The 14,997-nt window shown below is 33.3% G+C and overlaps 1 protein-coding gene across 4 annotated transcripts in view; it reads right to left on the bottom strand.

Annotated features, from left to right (window-relative positions):
• LOC122230492 (casein kinase 2 subunit alpha' interacting protein) overlaps positions 1–14,997 on the bottom strand; it is a 380,723-nt gene that overhangs the window by 49,752 nt on the left and 315,974 nt on the right. Inside the window, exons 4-5 of one of the 4 annotated variants that reach the window (XR_006207472.1) lie at positions 5,203–5,246; positions 1,333–1,899 (exon numbers count right to left, since the gene is read on the bottom strand). The exons of 1 other annotated variant lie outside the window; for it this stretch is intronic. The gene's annotated coding sequence lies outside the window, so the exon portion shown is untranslated. Of the gene's footprint in view, positions 1–1,332; positions 1,900–3,387; positions 3,641–5,202; positions 5,247–14,997 lie in introns of those variants that run through there. 2 more of the 4 variants (XR_006207473.1, XR_006207471.1) reach the window with 2 other exon arrangements.

The following is a 14,997-nucleotide window of genomic DNA, read 5'->3' as shown; positions in this document are numbered from 1 at the left end:
TAAATATACACAAGTATAAAAGTATAAATGTATAAAAAACAAAAATAGGTAGAGGAGCATCTGGGTGGCTCAATTGGTTAACTGTCCGACTTCGGCTCATGTCATGATCTCACGGTTCATGGGTTCAAGCCCGCATCCGGGTCTGTGCTGAACGCTTGCTCAGAGCCTGGAGCCTGCTTCAGGTTCTGTGTCTCCTTCTCTCTTTTCCCCTCCCCCACTCGCGCTCTGTCTCACTCTGTCTCTCAAAAATAAATAAATGAAAAAAACAATTTTTTAACGACAAAAATATGTAGTCATACCATTATCCTCAACTTTTCAAAAGTTTACATTACTCAACTTTGCGTTTACAGAGGCCTACATTAGTATCCGTTTTTGCTAACCAAAAGAAATCCAAAGAGGATTTTTGCTTTTGTGGAAAAAAAGGCAAAAAGTGCAAATAGCATTCAGCATTTGTTTTGCCTCAGGTCCTTACAGAGGCAGCACACACCCCTAACAACAAGAGGGGCACCACCAGGCTCCATCCCAGAAACTATGCTCAGCATCTCAGCATCAAGCTGCCATAGCTGTGAGCATCTGTGCTTTACCTCAATTTATTGTGTGCATCTGTTAGCAAGATGTATCCTATGGTATCAGGGAAATCTAAGAGAGCTTATTTTTTGGGCCAAAAAGATTTCCATATAAAATAACAGTAACTGCTTCTTCGCTCTACACCATTTTGGCTACGAAAAGTTTCATAGGAATGCTCTCTACTTTCGGACAGTGGGGGAAACCTGTATGTTGACATACACTCTATGTAATTCCTGCATCTTTTGTTTTTTTCTTTTGTTTTAAATGTATTTATTTATTTTGAGAGGAAGAGAGAGAGAGAGACAGAGACTGGGAAAGAGGGAGAGACAGAGAGAGCACAAGCAGGGGAGGAGCAGAGAGAGAGGGAGAGAAAATCCCAAGGAGGCCCATCACTGTCAGCATGGAACCGGATGTGGGGCTCTGTCTCAGGAACCCAAGAGGTCCTGAGCTGAAACTAACAGTTGAAAGTGAAACTAAGAGTTGGATGCTTACCATATTGAGTCACCCAGGCGCCCATGCATCTTTTGTTTCTTACAGAAAGACTACTTGCAGTGAAAACTCTTTCATTTATTCCAATCCATTTATGATGACCTCAAATCATATTCCAGCAAAGGCTTAATAGCAGAAATCTTGTGGGGTCGGGGGGTCGGGGGGGGGGGGGGGGGGCGGTCAGGAGTTCCTGGTGCAGTTTTGCTTGCTGCCAGCATCCAAAGCAATATTTCAGTACAAGTAAATCAGAGAAATGGCCACTTTCAAGATGAGTTCATACACTCTACTAAGTTATTTGTCATTTTCAAATAGTTTGCAAATATCGCTTCTTTTTGCACATTTATTTTTCCCCTTGGAGCTTTCAGATTTTCAAGGAATGATTAATCCACACTCATTGTGTGCTTCTTCTTGCAGAGCACAGTTGTAAACACTAAATCCCAAGGTGACGTTTGCGTTTTTAACAGTGAAATTGAATCACAGACATAATTAACTCCAAGTTCCATATAAACAACAGCAACTTCTCTCCAAATTTGGTAAGTAGAGGCATTTTTACACTTATAACTCTGTTTATGCATCTAACTCTGTTTATACACACTTATAACTCTGTGTTATACACTTATAACACAGTGGCTTGTTTGGGCTTTGCAAATTAATATGATAACTTATGGACACAGAGATCTTGAGGCATTTGTTTCTTGTTGTAATTAAGTCACAGTCAGCTTTCCTGGGGTGGTATTCAAACAAATTGTTTCTGTTGACTACACCTTCAGTGCAAGATGGCAGAGTGACCATTTACTCTCCAGAAAAAGTCATTCAAGTAGATGTCAGTTACAGCAATGAGTGCTAGGAAGAAAGTTGTGAAAGATTACATTAGAAATAGTACCATCTATTATGTACAATTTTTCATATTTAGCTATCTGAGTGGCTGATATGTGCCAGGCATTGATTTAGATGTAATAATGTCCATAGTGGCCTTTTATCTTCATAAAATTCCTTTGAGTAACAATTGTTTCCGTTTTATGGTGAGCCATGTGAAGTCTGGAGAAATTGCTTAAGTTCGCACAACTATTAATTGACAGTGCTGTAAGTTTTATTTGGCTTCCGTAATCTGAATCACAATCTTACCTGAGGTCCTATGAGGAAAGCTAGAATACCAGTCAGGACAACAAGTGTGCTTACAGTCAAATTGGGCACGTGGTGTTGTTTCTCTAGTTTTATTTTCATATAACCAAAATATTTTTGTAATATCTGCCCCATCCAGATAGCCATACAGAACAGTACAGATAGGATTCTTTAACTATGAATACAATAAAAACTTTGTAAAACCTCTTGTGACCCAAGTTCTGTAATGAGAATCTAAATGGCGTATTATATTCATTTGCGTAAAATGAATTATATAATAGATTTTATCATCTGTCTTTGCATCCTACACACAGGCCTTGATGATAACCCCTTACTCAATGTGAATCAGAAAATAATTTGTTTCCAATTGTATCCTCTTCTGACTGGTCTGTTCAGGGCTGTCCCATTTTTGCTTTAAGGCCTATGGAACTTATCACCAGTAGGTCTTACTCTTTGCTTATTAATCTTGGCTTTGATTTTTTTGAACTTCTAAGTGGAGCATGCTGAGCACATTATCCTTCTGGGGCAGTAGTTCTTCGTCCTTTTTTGACTTCTGGATCTGAGCTTCATCAAAGACTCTCTGTGGACTGCTACAGAGAAGAGAGAGGTTTTACATCTTTGGGGAAAGGGGTCTCTTTCTTTCTGAAAGTAAATTTCCAATTGTTGAGCACCATGTCATGCCATAAGCAGCCCTCTGTACAGCCTGGAAATGGTTGCTAAAGAAGTCGTCACTCATGCCCTAGCATATGTGGCTTGCAAATTCCACATAGTTTTCTTCTTAAAAAAATCAGTGTCAAGGGAACAATCTTAATTCCGATAATATTTTCATGTCGAGCAAGTATTTTCTTTCTCTAGTCTTAAGATTAAAAAAGACCACAGACTCCAATTACAGAAAATGTATACTATCTTTACTATTAATTCGCAAATCTTGCAAGAATATAAGATGGTGTCTTTTCACAGTATCTGGCAGATTTGAGTCTTTTGTTTGTTTTTCACATCTTCTGAATTTTTGCTGATGTCTAAAAGTTAACTGTGAAATCCTTAGGGCTAGAACTTGAGGGGCTTTTATATTTCATGATTAAAATGCAAAGTAGATTTTTTTGGAGACCTATAAATGAATATATTTTAACAAGCAAACAAAAAGACTGACATTATTGTTCATCAAAGCTGTCTTGTAAAAGAACTTTCTGATGACAAAGAGGATGATGCTACAAAGAGAGATCACGTAGTCTCTAATTACAAACAGGCAGTGTCTCTGACTTCTAGTGTTCTTTACTTGTAAGCAAGTCAGTGGCTTGATTTTGTAATTGCTTTAGATCCTTACAAGTATATATGCTATGAATTGGTTTACATCACCGTCTCTGTGATTTTGAGCTTTTTAAAAGCATGTCCTACGAATTCTGCTTCTTTCCATTTGCCTTCATTTTTATATTGCGTTTACAGCAGCACCAGCAACACTAATCTTTAATAATGCAAAAAGATACATGAGTAATGTATTATGTCAAATTAACACAAAAACCCTAACACTATTTATTCCTCCCCATAGTTCATTTTAATTAAAAATGTATTCCTAAATACTTCCTTGATTAGGGACTAATGCTCTATTAATTTGAAACACATCTACTGAGAACAGAGTAAATTCAGAGAGAGGAACCGACATTACATGAAACATAACTTATCACCCTGAAGAATACATTATGCCACTGTTCACAATGCATGCAGGCTTTCCATTATGCATTAAAATGCACAATGCAAGCATAATGACAGATTTGGGGAAAAGACTGTAGCAAAGGAAACTCATGAGGGATACTGTGCAGGTATGTATGCTAATAGTAGAAAAACATTTACAATTTGCACTACCAAGAGAAAAATAAGCATGATGGATGAATAGATGTTCCACAGAAATGTTTTCTAAAATGTAGTCATTGATTTCTTAGTGACTGAAAGCTTACATCAATTTATCAGTGACTCTCTTAAGATTTATTGAACACAAATTGTATGTTAAATATTTTAAACTTTGGGAAAGTAAACAAAACAAAACAAAAAACAAACAAGAAAACAGCTAGAAAACCCAATTTCATCCATCAGGGTGTTTACAGTCAAACCAAAGAGGCAAACAGCAACTTTTCACAACCTTAAAATATTTACAAAATAAGCTTTTTTCAAGCAAGAAAGTAAACAAAAAAAAAAAAAAAGTTGTTTATTGAAAACTTGAAGAGGTAGGTTTCAAGCTAGAATATGAAATTCAATGATAGCTTTCTATTAAGTGAGAAGAGGAACAAAGCTTTGTAAAGTGAAAAAAAATGTGACTGTCAGTGAAACAGGCTAGATTATGTGGGGAATGAGTAATGGAGGAATCAGAGCATTAACCGGTGATATGTGGATTTTAATATCAGACTAAATATCATGGTAATCATACTAAAACTGGCATACTTCTACAATACTAAGGAAATTGTACAAGAGAAATGTGTGGCTTGTGTGAATGCAACCGATGAATAATTTTAGAACCACTAGCCAAAGAATCTTTGAAGAACAGCTTGAAATATGTAAATATGCAGCAGTAATGTTATTTTTCCTCAGCTTACTTATTAGAGAAAAAAATAAGAGAACAGGTATAGTGGGGATGTCTCCGCTAAAGCCCACCCATTGCAAAAATATGTCTCTACATATACATATACATATACATATACATATACATATACATATACACTCTGCTATGGTGAGGAATTATAGCTTCATTGAAAAACTCTACCAATCAGGGAAAAACATCATTGGCAGGATGGGATGGAGAGCAGAAGTTATTTCTGACCTTAAATTGGAGATTCAAATATTTTTACTTACTATGCAAGTAGCCTCAGCCTTACTTGCGTGTATTTTGTTTTGTTTAGGTTTTTATTGTAAACTGAATTGTATAAACATATTTTATGATGATCAAAATAAATTATCATTTTAATAAAAACAAAAAATTCTAATCATTTCTCCATATGCATACACAAAACTCATAGGGCCGATGTTGATACTTACAGTTCAGAATTGAAAGACAATAAAGTTTGAAATGTTTAAGTAACCTGCAAAGAAAAACAGCCAGGGTGAAGAAATCGGGCATCAATCCCATGTTTTTCTAATTCCAAACCATGGTCTGGAATAATTCAAAAACTCATTTTGATTAAATATAAATTATAAAAAAGAGTCAAGGGAGGAAAGGAAAGAAGAAAGGAAAGAGAAAGGGAGGAAGATGGAAGGAGGGAAAGAAGGAAGCAAGGAAGGAATGAAGGAAGGAAAGAAAAGAGAAAAGACAAATAAATTAGTATAGCCCTTGATTTTTGGTTGGAATCTATTCTAGCTGATATGTTTGGTAAGTAATTTCATCAACAAGTTATACTATGTAATATATCCAATGTGTCTCACCACAGACTTCACTGTTGAAGCTTTATAGTGATTTTTTAAAATAGGTATTGAGAATCCTCTTTTTTTTTTAATTTTTGACTTTTCTAATTCATTTGTTTTTCCAGAATATTTTAGAATCAGTTTACCTATAAATATGTATATACATAAATACATGCATACATATATACATGCATATGTACATAGACATATACATATATCTTTCTAGGATTAATTTGGGAATAATTGACATATTAATAATATTGAGTCCTCCAATCCATAAATGTGGCATTATTTCTTCATTTATTTAGATCTTCTTTAATTGCTTTCATCAGAGTTTTCTAGTTTCCAGCCTCTTGGGCACATGTCTTTAGACTTCTACTTTAGTATCTCTCCTTTTCTATGCTATTTCTAACATTATATTTTTTACAATTTAATTTCTAACTATTCATTCTAAAAATACCCAAAATTAATTTCTACGCTGGGTTTTTTATAGAAATTTTGGGATTTACTTTGTAAAGATTCATGACATTAATGAACAGTTTTTATTTCTCCTTTTCTAATCTGTGTGCCTCTTCCTTTCTCCCTCCCTCCCTCCCTCCCTCCCTTCCTTCCTTCCTTCTTTCCTTCCTTCCTTTTTTTTTTTTTTTTTTTTATTTTAGGGAGAAAGAGCATGAGCAAGGAAGAGGGGCAGAGGGAGAGAGAGTGAGAATCTTAAGCAGGTTCCATGCTCAGCAAAAAGCCCAAAGGGGGCTTGATCCCATGAGCCTGGGATCAAGACTTGAGCTAAAATCAAGAGTCAGATGCTCAACTGACTGAGTCATGCAGGTGCCTATTTCTTTCTTTTTCTTAACGTACCATGAAGCCTAAGATCCCTATTACGGTGTTGAATAAGTAATGCGAGATCAGTGTAAGTCTTCTATTCCAATCTACCACAATGACCTATGAGATCAGCTGTAGTCTTCTGTTTTTATTATTTTGTTTTGAAAGGTTGGAGAAACTGTTTTCTCTTCCTAGTTTGCTAATAATGTTAATAATGAATGGATATTGAATTTTTCCAATTTTTGTTTACATCTATTAAGTTGATCCTCTTTTTTTCTTATTTCATTTGTTGAAATGGTGAATTATATTACTTACCTATGCTTCTATGTCTTTGACTTCTGAATAGTAAGTTAAACTTACATTCCTAAGATCACCACTTAGTGCTAATGTATTATCCATTTCATTTATTGCTGCTTTAAAGTTGTGAATATCTTGTTGGGAAAATTTGCTTCTATGTTCACAAGGGATATTACTCTGTAGATTTATTTTCTTGTTATTCCTTTGTACGATTTTGGTATAAGAGCAATAATGACCACATAAAGTAAGTTAGGAAGTGCTTCAACTTATGATATTTTCTGGAAGACTTTGTGTAGAACTAGTATAATCTGTTCCTTGAATAATTGCAAGAACATCACTGAAGCTATCTGGGCCTGATTTTTGTTTGGTTTTGATTTTAGGTTTTGGGGGCTTTGTGTTTTGTGATTGTTTTTAGTAAACTGTTTAAAAAATTCAATTATTTAATAGATATAGATTATTCTAGATGAACTTCAATAATTAATTTTTTCCAATAAATTTATCAGTTATGTGTAAGATATTGAATTTTTTGATTTGGAATTATTTATAATATTGCCAAATTAACCCTTTAATATCATAAGGGTTGATAATGATATATATACTCTTTATTCTGTATGTTGGAAATGTGTGTCTCTGTTTCTTTATAAGTCTGGCTTGGGGTTACATATTTGTTTGATATTTTTAAAGAATCAACTTTGATTACTTTGTCTTGCTCTATTTTTTTTGTACTCATTTTCATTGATCTCTGCTCTTAGTTCTTATCATTATTATTACCTTATTTATGCTTTATTTGGGTTTAAGTTCCTTTTCTATTTTTATTTCTTAAAATTGTAAATTTATTTAAGATGTCTTCCTTTGTCATATAAGCATTTAATGCTGTAAAAATCCTCTAAATATTGCTTTATCTTTATGCCATAAATTTTTATATGTTTTGTCTTCTTTTAATTCAACATGCTTTCTCATTTCTAATGTGACTTTTGCTTTGACCCATGGGTCACTTATAAGTGTCAGACATAATTTCAAAATATTTGTGTACTTTCTGGCTGTCTTTCTGTTATTGACGTCTAGTTAAATTTATATGAGGTCATAAAACATGCTCTATAATTTCAATTCTTTTAACTATGTTAAGTTTTGGTCTCGGTGAATGAATGTTCCATGTGTACTTAAAAATACAGTGTATTCTGTTGATGGTTGAATTGTTTTATAAGTTGCAGTTAAGTCAATTTGATAGTTTGCATTGTCTTTATAGATCTTGTACATTTTCTGTTTTCATATTCTATCATTACAAAAAAGGAAGTGTTAAAACATTCAACTAAAATTGTGGATATGTCTATTTCTTCTTTTAGTTCTACCACTTTTTGCTTAAGGAATTTTGAAACTCTACAGTTAGAGACATACATATTTAGAATTGTTGTATCTTCTTGAAAGAGTGAACTTTTCATTCTGTGTAATCTCTGTCTTTTTTAATTCCTGATAATATTGTTTCTTCTGAAGTCTATTTTGACTAATAATAAATTTAGAATAAATAACTAATATAGTTATTATAATTTTCTGTTAATTAGTGCTTCAAGATATACCTTTTTCCAATCTTTTAGTTTATGTGTATTTATAGCTTTATATTTAAAGTTGCTTTTGTGGTGGTTGGGGTGGGGAGTATAACTTGAATCTTGTTTTTTCAATCCATTCTGGCAATCTCTATTGTTTAACTGTTATGTTTATGTCATTTATATTTAATGCAACTTTTGATGTAACATGATATAAATCTATAATCACAGTATTTGTTTTCTACACAGTTTATTTTTTCTTTATTCTTTTTGTCCACTTATATACCTGCTTTGGGATTAACTTAGTTTATTTTATGATTTCATGCTATCTCTAGTAATGGCCAATTTTTATAACTATTCTATTTATTTTCAATTACCCTTGTATTTACAGTATTTATATTTAATTAGTCTAACTTCAAATGACATTATATCACATCATATAAATATATGATGTGATTTGTATATTTATATATAAATTTATATATAAATAAATTTATATATAAATTTATATATAAATAAATTTATATATAAATTTATACATAAATAAATTTATATATAAGTATAAAATGAAGAAACATGCTTAAAATGGTGTACTTCTAATTCTTCTCTTATTTTATGCTATTGCTGTCAGACATTTTAGTTTTATGTATTCTATAAGCCCACATTATTACCATTTTTGCTTTAGACATTCAATATTTTTTAAGTTATTTAAAACTCTGTGTCTGTTTTTCCCAGCATTTCTATATTCTAACTACCACTTCCACTCAGTCTTGAACACTTCACCAATAATTTTACCTGAATTCTTACATTCCTGTGTGACACCCAGAATCTCTTCCTAAACTCTACCAAAAGTGAGTCAGAGCTGACTCTCCATCCCCTCTTGGAGAAGTCTGTCTTTCTTTAGATTTAAGACTGCTTGTTTACTCTGCAACCCATCTCTCATGAGTTTATGAAAAATTATGGTTTTGTAGTTTCTCCTTTTTCTCTTGTTAGATTCATAGCAATGTTCTTTTCTTTTCTCTACATACTATATGAAAGCAGACTACACACAACTGAAATTTTAAAAACAGATGTTACCAACATAAAAAGTATAATTTTGCATTTATTACTTAGTGCATTATGTATACACTGTAGAGGAAATGAGTTAGTTACTTTAAGTTATAATTATATTTCGTGGAATATTTTATTTTGAACTGACTGTTTTATAGTTTGTCATTTAATTATCTATGTTCTATAACTTGAATAAGTCATTCAATTGATGAAGATTATGGAAGTGAATTGTCAGTATGCTTCTAAACATATAGCAACAAATCTATTTCAAATATTTATTCAACAAATAATTATTCAAGCTCACTATTGAAAGTTAGGGTGCTAATGTGATAAAGACTTTAGTTTAAATACCTTCTCTGGATGTACTTGGAATTTCTGCCTGAGGGTTTTATTAACAGTAAAGAAATGAGCGACTAGCAATTCTTTTTAAGTTGTGTATTCAAATACAAAATAGATTTGCTGATATTTATGACATACTGTAAAGAAAAAAATTAAGACACTTGAATAAAGTATCATTAATAAAATAAAAAGAAAATAAACTAAACCATATACCTTAGAAAGTGAATGTTAGAGACCAAACAATAATACATAATAAACATAATAAATACTTTCAAAAAAACAAGAATTAAAACTAGTACTCAAGAGCCAACAGGAAGACATTGTGTGTCAATTTTAGAGCTATAGTTGAAAGGAATTTTATGCAATTCATTAGCAGGTGGGTGTAAGGGTTCTAGTTAGGTCTAAAGAGACTAGAGCAGGCTCTTAGCATAAACTTTTGACACAGACCAGCAAAAATTTCTGTCCAGAACATGGCTCCACATTTAGAAGAATTTAATGAGAATAAAAATGTTTAAATAAGTACAACAGGGGCACCTGAGTGGCTCAGTTGGTTAAGTGTCTGACTCTTGATTCTGGCTCAGGTCATGATCTTACAGTTCATGAGATTGCACTGACAACATGGAGCCTACTTGGAATTCTCTCTCTCCTTCTCTCTCTTCCCCTCCCCAGCTCTTGTTCTCTTTCTCTCTCCTTCCTCTCTCTCTCTCTCAAAATAAATAAACTTAAATAAATAGGTACATCAGATAATATAGAAGGAAAGAAAAGAGACTTTAAAGAGGAAAGTGAAGGAGCAGACCAGAGCTAGGGAATCTCAGAAATCAAATCACCATATTTTTGAAAACTACATAAAAACAACGAAAGAAAAAGCTCTGTTAAGTTAGAAGAGCTACCCTGAAGTGGCTTCCTTTTAAACATCCATAAAAATTGATTTCACATAACAATGAGCAATGGGAAAGGATTATGGCTCAAAACCCATAAAATGTTAGTATAAGGAGAAAGAGAATAAGTAGCAAAATAGCATACCTACAGAAAGCAAAAGCATATCAGAAAGATAATAATACAAAACTGATCAACTGTGTTTAAACCAATGACTTTATCATGATACTATAGGGGAGTGGGAAATATAATTGTTCATTTTTGTGGTGAACAATTTATTGTTTTTAGGACTTACAATTAAAGGGAAAATATGTTGTCTTTACTAGATCAACTGTACCACTGGAAAATGAACTATTGGAAAAAGAAAAATATCTCTTTCTAGAACCAGTCCATCTAATAATTGAAAATAAATTATAAACTTAAAATATTGCCATTTTTCCAGCTCACTCTAAATACACGATCTAGATATTAAGCAGCAACAGATGCTAACATCATAAAGAGTGAGACAACCAGACAGGATGTGCCTCCTGGTGAAAGAACACAACATCATCTAGATTTGCCAGTGATCAGATCCAAGAGACTTTGATTCTGAATTCATCTTCCCATTGGCAGGAAATACAGAGGAGAGGAGAACATGCAATCATCAAAATCTAGACTTTGAAAAACTCTAAAAAAGTCAAATAGCTTGGATTCTTCAACAAACTAATTGTAAAGAAAAGAAAGGAATAGAAGAGGACTTGTAGAATAATGAAGACTCAAAAGTAAATCATCAAAAGAAGTGAACTAAGGGCCGCCTGGTTTGAGCGTCCGACTTCGGTTCAGGTCATGATCTCGCAGTTTGTGAGTTCGAGCCCCGCGTTGGGCTCGTGCTGACAGCTCAGAGCCTGGAGCCTGCTTCAGGTTCTGTCTCCCTCTCTCTCTGCCCCTTCCGCACTCATGCTCTGTCTCTCTCTGTCTCTCAAAAATGAATAAAACGTTAAAAAAAATTTTTAAAGAAGTGAACTAAAAACTAGTGTCCAAGGCACATTTGGGTCATTAAACTATGAAGAAATATAAGAAGTGATTAATAGGAACTTCAAAATATTGAATAATTTGGAGGAGGAAAATGTAGTGGTGATTAGATCTATACTAAGCAAATAGCTAACATTGCACACACACCACTACTCAAATTTTGGAGGGATGTCTAAGAGAAGAGATTCTAGTATATTACAAGTAACTCAAGTCCATAGTAGCTTTATCATGAGGTAGCTGAGTGATGGGGATGGTGGAGCCAACTGCTGCCTGGGTTCAAATCCCATCTGTATTCTGGCAGCAGGACTGTGGACAAGTTTCTTCATCTGTGTAATGGAGATAGCTTCCCTCACAGGTTTGTCATGACAACAAAAATAAATGTTATAAAAAATTTTAGGTTTACATTTTATAAGTGAGAAAACCTTAGAATATTTGCAATATTATTCAGAAGTAAACATATATATTTTTATTGTTATTCCAACAAGTCTCAATATTTCATCTAGGTAAAACTCCAGAAGTAAGATTTAAGCCATATGAGTTGATATTTGACTTCAACTGAAGTGCAAATACTCATTGATTGAACTGAATTTGTAAGCACAACGTGTCTTCCAGGTGAAGTGGCAAATATTTCTCAAATACTATTGAGTTTTTTATATCAGTTTCATTACTAATCTTTGTTCAATATCCTTATTGTCGGATCTTTTTATCTGTGTCTCTCTCTGTTTCTCTCTCTCTCTCTCTCTGTCCATATGACACTTATTTGAAAAGTTTTTGAGAAACATTTTAGGAAAGGCAAGCTTTTGTGCTGACTGCTAGGATTAGTTGGGCCAAACAAGTATGCAATATTGTGGAATTTCATGGAACATTACTGTGAAGGCCATGCTGAATAAACAAAGGGCCAAGCTTGATTAAACTGACTCTCATACAGATGAAATTAAATTTTGCATAGTTCTTCTCAGATTAAATTTGGGGATCATTTTTGCATCAGGTTTGTAAAAAACTGGCACATGTTTGGCTACAGTTTCATTAAATAGTTCATTCTTTTCAAATAGTAGCTCCGAAATAGGTTTCATATTTATGGTAATTACTCTTTGAGATTCGAAAGTTTAAAGTTAGCATGTTTTACCTTGCTATCTTTGGAAATATTAATTACATCCTGGCCTCCTGAAAGATGAGGGCTTTGCTATTATTTTCATATGTTTTAAGGGATTTTTCAAAGGTAAAATTTTAATGTCAAAAAATTTGGGATTTTTGTGTTTTGGCACAATTCCTTTACTCTGTCACAAATGATTAAAATATGCATCCTCATAAAGAACTATTGCCTAAAAATTTTATCCTCTTTAAAATATTTTTTTCTGATTACAAGTCATATAAAGTTCTTAAAGTTTAAGTTCACTGAAATGTATAATGTTCAGAGGTAATGTCTCCTATAAGTTCAACCTCCAGAGATAATCACTGTCAACATTTTGCTCAAAAATGTCTCTTGTAGGGGCACCTGGGTGGCTCAGTTGGTTAGGCATCCGACTTCAGCTCAGATCATGATCTCATGGTTTGTGAGTTCAAGCCCCGAATCAGGCTCTGTGCTGACAGCTCAGAGCCTGGATCCTGCTTCAGATTCTGTGTCTGCCTCTCTCTCTGCCCTTCCCCTGCTCGTGAGCACTCTCTCTCTTCCCTCTCTCTCTCTCTCAAAAAATAAATAAACATTAAAAAACTTTCAAAAAAATGCTTCTTGTATATCATGTCATATATGGGTATGTACATATGGCTTAAGTATAATCTTACTATCCATAGTTCATCTACCTTTGTAGACTAAGGAAAGATTGTCTCAATTGGAAGCTATATATTAATTAATTCAGTTTGTAAAATTTGACAAAGAAATTTGAAACAAAAGTTAAGTAAAAACTTTCAAAGAGGCCAGTACCCATAAAGCACTCATTCATACTGGCTAATAGCATATTTAAAGAACCATTTGATGGAATGTCTGATGTTTTATATTTTTGAAAAGTTATCAAGTAGAGATATTAATAAGATCCAGTCCCTAAGTGACACCATAGAGAAGAGCTAACCTTGTCACCACAGATCATATCCATATTGACAGGTAAATGGAAAATAAACATTGTCTTATAAAGTCACTGTTTCCAGATCTCTTTTCATAGAAGCTTAGCATGTAGTTTAACTAACACTAGAACCATTAAATGCTAAAAGTTGCTCTATAATTATACCAAAACATTTTTATGCCATTTCTTTTTAGACAGACAGCTACGAAGAAAAGGAGATATGGGAATATATTTATTCATTCAAACTATTCATTTGTTCAGTAACTATTAACAATTGTGTGATGAGAACCATGCTAGGCACAAGAAACATAGCACTGAGCAAAAACACTACATTCTGATCTCAGATACATTATTTTTGAGAGAAATAGTTACGTATCAAAAAAATCACAAATAGAAGTCAAAGAATTACTGATGTGGTAATAGTTTCAATGCTAGGTACTTGCTATTACACAGAAAATAAAAAGATGAGTCTCAATCCACAAATATTTATTACCTTATAGCTGCATAAAGAGAATAGTGATAATGCAAGTTTCCATTACCTCAGGATGTGTGACAGGAAATAAATAGTAAAAAAATATAATCATTAGGTAAAGGCAATATGTTGGTATCACATAAGCATTAAGAGATGAATGGGTGTATTATAGGCATGGTTTTCTAATGCATGCAAACAATACACTGCCTTACAATGTGTGTACCTCCTAATACAAAACATCTACATCTGAGCTATGAGGAAACTACATTGAAGTTGTGTCAAGATACACATACTCATTTTTTCACATAAGCATTAATTATGAGTCTTCCTGACTAGTGGTTTCCATCATGATTTGAAATGATTTGATTTAAATTACATCTTTCCTAGAGGAGATTTGTCCAAACACAGAGAGAAAATTTTCTCCTAAAGTATTCCAGGTTTTAAATCAATCAGTACATGGAATTTTAACAGAGGTAACCACATAACTTACATTTCCAAGTTCCAACCTATTATTGTAAAGAAATTGCTGAATCCTCAGGATGAGTACAACCAAAGCTTGTCTGAGTTCACTCCCAGGTTTGTTAACCTTTGGGGGAAAATCTTATGTGAATACAGAATGCACTGGAAAACAAAGAAAGACCTGTCCAAGCCTCATGATTCAATGGTTAAGGTTGGAACTTTAGGATGTGGTAAATTTGAATTAGTGGCATTTAAAAACACTTGTGACTTCCAGAGATCTTGATAGCGGGTATGTACCAAATTTCTGGAAAATAAATGTTATATATACGTATATATAAATAATTTAGCGGTTTTAAGAGTGGTTTTGCAGATACGCAGTGTTGAAAAGTTGGTTAAAGTAAGACTTCTCAATTTGGGGGGCTACTTGTGTACCCCAAAATTCGTGTGTTAAATCCAAATCCCCAGTGGGATGGTATTAGGAGGCAAGACCTCTAGGACTTGATTAGGTCAT

The sequence above is a fragment of the Panthera tigris genome, chromosome C2 (genome assembly GCF_018350195.1).
Source record: "Panthera tigris isolate Pti1 chromosome C2, P.tigris_Pti1_mat1.1, whole genome shotgun sequence".
NCBI lineage: Eukaryota > Metazoa > Chordata > Mammalia > Carnivora > Felidae > Panthera > Panthera tigris.
Note: the sequence above shows the minus strand (reverse complement) of the source record. Positions and strands in the feature narration are given on the sequence as shown.